The sequence below is a fragment of the Pinus tabuliformis genome, chromosome X (genome assembly GCF_031772625.1).
Source record: "Pinus tabuliformis cultivar Carrire ecotype Pingquan chromosome X, CPIR1, whole genome shotgun sequence".
NCBI classification, from domain to species: domain Eukaryota; kingdom Viridiplantae; phylum Streptophyta; class Pinopsida; order Pinales; family Pinaceae; genus Pinus; species Pinus tabuliformis.
The window spans coordinates 1039560425-1039568507 of record NC_142308.1 but is presented as its reverse complement, the minus strand read 5'-3'; the positions used below and the strand labels follow the sequence as shown (position 1 = coordinate 1039568507).

The following is an 8083-nucleotide window of genomic DNA, read 5'->3' as shown; positions in this document are numbered from 1 at the left end:
AAAAACCAACATTATCCAAGAAAAAATTCAGCTATTAAACTAGGCTTTTGGGAATTGATTAATTCCTACCAATTTTGGTATTACGGCCCACCTCAACTACTCCTGCTATTATGGCACAAACAGTTATAGGTGAAAAGCAGACACACCTCAACTATTCCTGCTTCCTGCCATCATGACACAAACAATTCGAGGTAAAAAGAAGAAAAACATCGAACATTGCGTATTCCTTGAAGCTTAATTAACAAAAGAAGAAATATTTCATATTTACTGCAGTTTAGTTGATAATAGATTATGTACTATGAGCCTGCAAATCATCCACTGCTCTAGTTGGAAGAACACGAGAACTAATGAAGCATAATTATGTAGCACTTTTTCTCAGCCATTTTAGCTGCCTTTTCTTTTCCTGGAGCAAAGGATAGGCTTTTTGATATTCCACAATGGCCCTCAACAAATGACAGAATCTGAACTCAGGCCACATAATGGGTGTCACATACAGCAACGAGAAGGAATATTGCCAGAACAAAATGTTTCTCAACCTTATCTCCCCAGATGTCCTGATCAACAGTTGGGGTTCTTGACAGTTTTCCGTGTACAGATGGCGCTCAATCTCCTCTGCTGTAATTAATGACTAAAGCTCATGAATTTCTTCGGAGGCCGCGCCCTCACAATTATTAGAAAATTGGCAATTTTTAGTATCTTAAAGTTTCTTTGCAGTTATGACTGAAAAAATTTCCATTAACAGCCCAAGATCATCAATACCAAATATTTCACAATCAGAACTTAATATGTTGTTTAAGATGACATACCTTGACTAACAGCGGAAGATGTAATGGCTGCCATCTTCTGTCTTCTGTCTTCTGTCTTCTTCTCAGAATTCGGTTTCTCTCCTCTTGCCCTCACTTCCTTATGTGTTTCTTGATGGAGAAGAATACAACTCTTGTGTGGGAGAGAGAGGACCCAATCCTTTATATATATATATTTTAACTCTTAATCTGGTACGTCCATCATATACCAATTCAACGCTTTAATGCTTTAATGCATGCTTTAATGCTTTAATGCTTTTAACGCTTTAATGCTTCAATTATAGAATGATTTATTTATGACTTAATTAATCGGGTCACATTAAGATTTAGAAACTGCAGATTTCTAACATTCTCCCACTTGACCCGACTATTCATAATATTAAGCATTGAACATCATACTATGATAAATTGCTGAGAGTTATGGCGGTTGTGCACTATTAATTCAATGCATTCCCTTCCATATACTACAATACCAGCAATCCATCAATTCATACTCATAATTTATATAAAACAGCATAATGGTCCACATAATGTCTTATATCATAATGATTAAACATAATATCTTTATAAGACTCTTTCTTGTTTAAAATTACATAAAATACGTACTACTACATTAAAACAAGAGACACATAATTGTATATCAGAAACACATAAAAGAGCTCAGAATGTCACACATCAATTATCATTAATACAACCAAGACCCATTCTTTGAACATGTTCCTTAAATTGTCTTGGTTGTAACCCTTTCGTCAAAGGGTCTGTAATCATAAGTTCTGTCCTGATGTGCATGATTGACACTCTTTGTTTCTGAACCTCATCTTTCACAACAAGATACTTCAGTTCTATATGTTTGGCACCTTTAGAGTACTTGTCGTTCTTTGAGAAAAATACTGTTGCAGAGTTATCACAATAAATTTTCAGCGGCTTGCTAATGGTGTCGACAACCGCAAGTCCTGAAATAAAGTTCTGCAACCATAATGCATGAATTGTGGCTTCATAACATGTCACAAATTCTGCCTCCATAGTGGATGAAGCAACGATAGTCTGTTTCGCACTTTTCCATGATATGGCACCTTGAGCAAACATAAACAGGTAACCAAAAGTCGATTTTCTAGTATCGATGCATCCAGCAAAATCTGAATCGCTATATCCAATCACTTCCGATTCATTGGATCTTCTATACATGAGCATGTAATCTTTCGTTGAGAGAAATTCTTTAGTCTCATGCAATATACTTAAATTATTTGCAGCAAGCAAGACGTCATCAACATAAAGGACCAGATAAATAAACTTGCTCCCACTGATCTTTCGATATATACAGTGATCAACCGTATTTTCCTTATAACCAAAAGATGTAATAATGGTATTGAACTTAATATACCACTGTCGGGATGCTTGTTTAAGCCCATATATTGACTTCTTAAGTTTACACACCAATTGTTCTTTACCTTCTACAGAAAAACCCTCAGGTTGATCCATATAAACATCCTCATCAAGATCTCCATTCAGAAAAGTTGTTTTCACATCCATTTGATGCAACTCCAAATCATAATGAGCTACTAATGCCATTATTATTCTTAGTGAGTCCTTTTTCGAAACAGGAGAAAATGTCTCCTTGTAATCAACACCATCTTTCTGAGTGTAACCCTTAGCAACAAGTCTAGCTTTATACCGTTCGATATTACCACTAGAGTCGTGTTTGGTTTTAAAAACCCATTTGCATCCAACTCTTTTACAGCCATGTGGTAACTCAACGAGATCCCAAACTTCATTCTGTTGCATGGATTTCAGTTCTTCTTTCATGGCATTAATCCATTCTTTTGACTCTTTACTTTCTACAGCATGTGAAAACGAAACTGGATCCTTATTGATTCCAATATCATAATCTGATTCTTGCATATAAACCACATAATCATTAGAAATAGTTGACCTACGATTTCTTTGAGGTCTTCTTAATGCTACTTGTTGTGGTTCATGCATATCAGCATTATGTAAGTCATTTCCTTCAGGAAGTACTTCTTCATTTATATGTTGTTCATTATCATCATGCTGTTATACAACAGCTGGAACAACATTTGGAGTAATAGTAGATGGAGGAACTATTCTAGGTAATGTAACATTTACCCTTGTTTCCTTTATTTCTACTATTTCTCTTCTAGTACTCCCACTGACTTCACCATTCTCAATGAATCTTGCATTACCAGTTTCTAATTGCCTCTCAACTTCATTTACAAACGTCTCAAGGACATTCACAAATATCAGTGTGTATTAGTTCAAGAAGCTGGCTGCTTCTAGTGGCTCCTTTCTTATTATGTTATTATGTTTGGTTTGTTTACCTTTAATACAATCCACACATAATTCTAGATCACTAAAGTCCAAATTTGACAAAATTTCATTACTTACTAATCTCATCATTCTTTCTTTGGATATATAACCTAGTCGTTTATGCCACAAGAAAGCAGAATTTTCATTCAACATGCTACGTTTTCATCCAACATTATTTACTACATTCAACAAGGAATTCGTATAAGTGTCATTCAGTTTCAATTTATATAAACCATCAATTAGAATACCAGAACCAACATTATCAGCATTCTTATATAAATCAAAACAACCAGATCCAATCATACATCTAAAACCAGAAATATCCAATTTACTTGCGGAAATAAGGTTTCTAGATAATTAAGGTACATAAAGGGTACTGTATAAGTTTAATACATATCCACTTTCTAGAATTAGACGATAAGTCTCTTTTTACAGATACGACATTGAACACTCTTTAGTTCCTTCTTTTCCTCATCCTGCCCATTCTTAGCAGGTGCCTTTTTCTTCTTGAAATGACTTGATTTTCCTTTCTTTTCTTTACCAGCTTTATTACTCACAAAACTTACTGAGTGATTCACTTGATTTTTCAAATGTCCTTCTTCCTGAACAAGTCTACTGGCCAATTCATTAACATTCCACTTATCCTTTATAGTGTTATAGTTAATCTGAAAAGGTCCATATTCAGAAGGTAGCGAGTTCAGAATGAACTGGACAAGAAAAGAATCCTCTACTGTAAGTCCCAGGGAGTTTAACCTTGCTGCAATATTAGTCATCTCTATAATGTGCTTTTGCATAGTTCGCGACCCATCAAACTTCATGGTCGTGAGTTCTGCCATAAGAGTACCAGCGAGTGACTTATCAGCTGAACGAAAACGCTCTTCCACAGACTGCATATATTCCTTAGCACTTTCTGTTTGTGGAATTGTTGACTTGATGTTGTTAGCAACAGTCATCTTAATAAACATAAGGCTCAATCTGTTACTGCGTTCCCATGCTTTATGGTGTGATTTTTCTGCCTCAGTACTATCTCTTGTAAGAGCAGCAGGTTTATCCACAAGGAGTGCCAAGTCAAGATCCTGAATACCTAAATGGAAATTGACTTGTTCTTTCCATTCAGAAAAATTAACACCAGTGAACAATGTAACAGATGAAGCATGTGTATTCATGGTAACTCCTGCAAATTAAAAATGAAATATCTATAAGCTCATAACTAACGTGATTCAGATGTAGACATAATAGTATAATATAGCACTCCTTTGGGTAGACACTATCTTATACTTAAAATAATTAAATACCAAAACATAAGCAGGTAATAAATATATTCAATCAAATAGAACTGACATCTTTGGATGATCAATATTTATTTAATCAAAATATCTATTAAACCTCATCATGTCAACTAGTTATAGAACAAGACTTTCCTTTGGGTAAGTTCTCAGGTTCTATCATTAGTGACGCCAGTTCTAATTGGTATTATTATATCTGGCAATTTCTATCAATAATCATTATGTCACTTATGCACTAAATGATTATTCTGATTTTGACCACTTTGGTGATTAACAAAATCATAAATCTCATGTGCATAAATGATTTATAACACATACTTTATGCAAAACAATCAGTCACAGAACAATTACTTTTATGCCCAAATTTCAAACGTCAATCGAAACTGTAGCTTTCCTACAGGAGTTCTGTAGATTTTTAAAGCAGTAGCACAGTATTAAAGTCTCGTGTGTTTCTCGTAAATTTATAGAAAAATTTAAGGCCCTCAAAAGGTAAATCATACATTACTTTCTTTAACTTCAGAGAAAACAAGACACCTGCCTGTACGGTGAGCTAGTTTCACACAAGACTTCCATCAAATTTAGAGAAAATAAGATAAGACCTCTTTAATTGATAAGCGAGTTGCATACGTTTTCCTCGTTGAATACATAATTTCTTTTCTGTTTAAGGAAAGCGATAGACTTACCTACAAGGGAAGCCAATCTCGCGATGATCTTTGACTTCATAGTCTTAATAACAGCTTCTCGTTCCAGGAGAATCATATCCTTCTTATTTCGTTCCATTATTTTCCTTGAAAGTCGAAAAGCTTCGACACCTGATTTCATTCATTTGCCCTCTACCAGCGACCAGGCTGTGTCGGGTATTTTGACTTCTCTGTTTCGAGTCTTAAATAAACAAGACAAATTTTTCATACTAATTTCAAGGGGAATTTCTAGATGATTAAGACTGGAGAATGAATGATCATGTGGTGGAGGCGAAAGCGAATTTGTCAAACTGTTTGTAAGTCTCTCAATCAAACACACAGTTTTCAAATTCCTCCTCTTCTTTACACAACATTGGGGCATTATCACCAATCTATTAAAATTTTAAAATAATTGACATGAAATGATTGTCACAGAACGATCAATGGACGGGTTTGTCATGGAGAGAGAAAGCCCGTGGCATGCTGAAGTTCGCAACAAAGAAGATTCAACTTCGTTTTGCATGCAGCGATTCACTGAGCAAAATTATCACTCACACGCTTTGGGAGTGAGGGGAACTCAAGAATCAAACCAGGGGATATGATAAATCGGATCACGAATCTTGATTAACATCATGAGTAAAGCACAAAATCTATTATTGTGAAGCATGCGCAGGACTTGATTAACATCATAGGAAATATTCAGTTATTGATTGTGGCTCCGATACCAAATGTAAAAATCTTAACTGACAGCCCAAAGATCATCAATACCAAATATTTCACAATCAGAACTTAATATGTTGTTTAAGATGACATACCTTGACTAACAGCGGAAGATGTAATGGCTGCCATCTTCTGTCTTCTGTCTTCTGTCTTCTTCTCAGAATTCGGTTTCTCTCCTCTTGCCCTCACTTCCTTATGTGTTTCTTGATGGAGAAGAATACAACTCTTGTGTGGGAGAGAGAGGACCCAATCCTTTATATATATATATATTTTAACTCTTAATCTGGTACTTCCATCATATACCAATTCAACGCTTTAATGCTTCAATTATAGAATGATTTATTTATGACTTAATTAATCGGGTCACATTAAGATTTAGAAACTGCAGATTTCTAACAATGACTTCATCGCAGACATCTTCCACGGCTCTGAAAATTTCGCGAGTAGAAGTGTTTTGAGCGCAAATTTTCAGAACGACTCTGTCGTTTTCTTTGGTTACAGCCATGGCTTTCTTTGTCGCTCTCCTCACACGCTCAGGGAGAGAAGGTTTAGCTCTCCGAGTATCTGCACCGGAATCCAATATTGCCAAAATACTTCCCTTCTCTATCAAGGCTTCCAGTTTCTCCACGCTGGGGCGCTTGACTCCTTGAGAGATGGGACCTGGCAAGTGCTATTTCATGGACTATAGCATCATTAATGCACCAGATTACCGTCACCCGGAGAGCCCATCGCATGCATGGATGCATGGATGCACATCTCACCACTCAGCTGCGGCAATGCCCGTTCCTGCCCGCGTCCGGCGCCGGTGTCCCTGCCCGCCTCCGTTAGGATGCAATATACAACGTACGCATTTAATGGCATGCGGATTTGAATTTGAATTTTGAGCTTGAATTTAAAATCCCGCCCAATTTTTTTTTTTAATTTCTATAACCATAACCGGTAGCTGATGTTCTTTCTTCCATTGTTATGGTGATGCCAGGAGGGTGCAGCGAAAGGCGGCCAGTCCCGCCCTCTGAACAAGTTTGGTATGAAAATCATGGAAGAGGCCACAGATCACTTTGTTTCTGATTCTACACCAACGAAGATCAAGAAAGAAGCGGCTTTTCCTGTTAAACTAGAGGCAGATGAAACGAGAACCATACACAATTTCAAATGAGATTGGAAGATAGAAAGAAGATGGGTAGCAGAATGGTTGAAGAGATTATAAGTGGGAAAATGGAAACACAGCCACACACGCCGAGGGCCATCGATACGAGCTTCGCTGATTTCCTCTCCACTGGACAACTCATGGTGAATTAAGGTTGCTTCTGCATTATTTCATTCTTTCAGAGACAAAAAAAAAATTGTATTCATTTTTTCCCTGCGAACCTGTTTGCTCCCTACTTCGGCTCTGAATAAGGCCCCACTTATTTTGTCGCAGTTCATAAAATCTTAGGAGCTAGCAATGTATTCAAGGTTTTACTGCATATTCCCATGCAAGAATGTTGCCACGCAGTAGTCACCATATCGTATGAGACAGAGGCACGATTCCGACATCCCGTCTATGGCTTCGTTGCACACATTTACGCCTTGCAGCAATAGGTAACTTAAATGTTCACCGCATCTTGAGAACGTTTATACAATGTGTATATGTCGATAGCCTCTGCAGAAGCATTTTTTGTTTTTTATATTTGCAGAAATTTTCTTGCAGATGAATTTTTTGTTCTTTACTTTTGCAGAAATTTTCTTCTTTATAATTTTAAAAATCGATTCTGCAGGTATCTCCGGACTCAAGATATGTGTCATGAATGTATTACAAGTTGCAAGTTTGCAGGCGGAGTTGGTTTTCACGCAAGCACAGCTGGCGAACTGCGTGTCATCCGGATCAGCGTCAGACTCCGCGATTTATCATGTCATGTCTGCTTCATCATACAGTCAGCATCCGCATCAAATCCCTGCACCCTACCATATGATCCCCCAGCCATATAACCCTCGAGTCCTTGGTGTGAAGGAGGAGAACGCCTGTGGTTTCGCTAATTCCATGGACTAAATTTTCCATGCCTCCCAGTGATAATTCGTCGGCACAAATGGAGGTCCTCTAAAGATGCAGAAATCTTGACAAAACTCGAGAAGATAGTGAAGAGTTGGAGGCTCTGGCCCGTGCTCTTCTTCTGAGAGGTTAAGCTTTTCCAAATTTAGCTAATAAAATCAAATTCAATTAGACACTTGAATGTATGATGGAATTCAAATTTGATGTTCATATTGGCATTTTTGGAAGATACAACTTATG

At 37.0% G+C, this 8083-nt stretch overlaps 2 pseudogenes; one reads left to right on the top strand and one right to left on the bottom strand.

Annotated features, from left to right (window-relative positions):
- Nucleotides 1-358: 358 nt before the first annotated feature.
- Nucleotides 359-6675, bottom strand: LOC149143328 (dehydrodolichyl diphosphate synthase CPT3-like; annotated as a pseudogene).
- Nucleotides 6676-6850: 175 nt separating this feature from the next.
- On the top strand, nucleotides 6851-7976 carry LOC149143327 (uncharacterized; annotated as a pseudogene).
- Nucleotides 7977-8083: the final 107 nt, after the last annotated feature.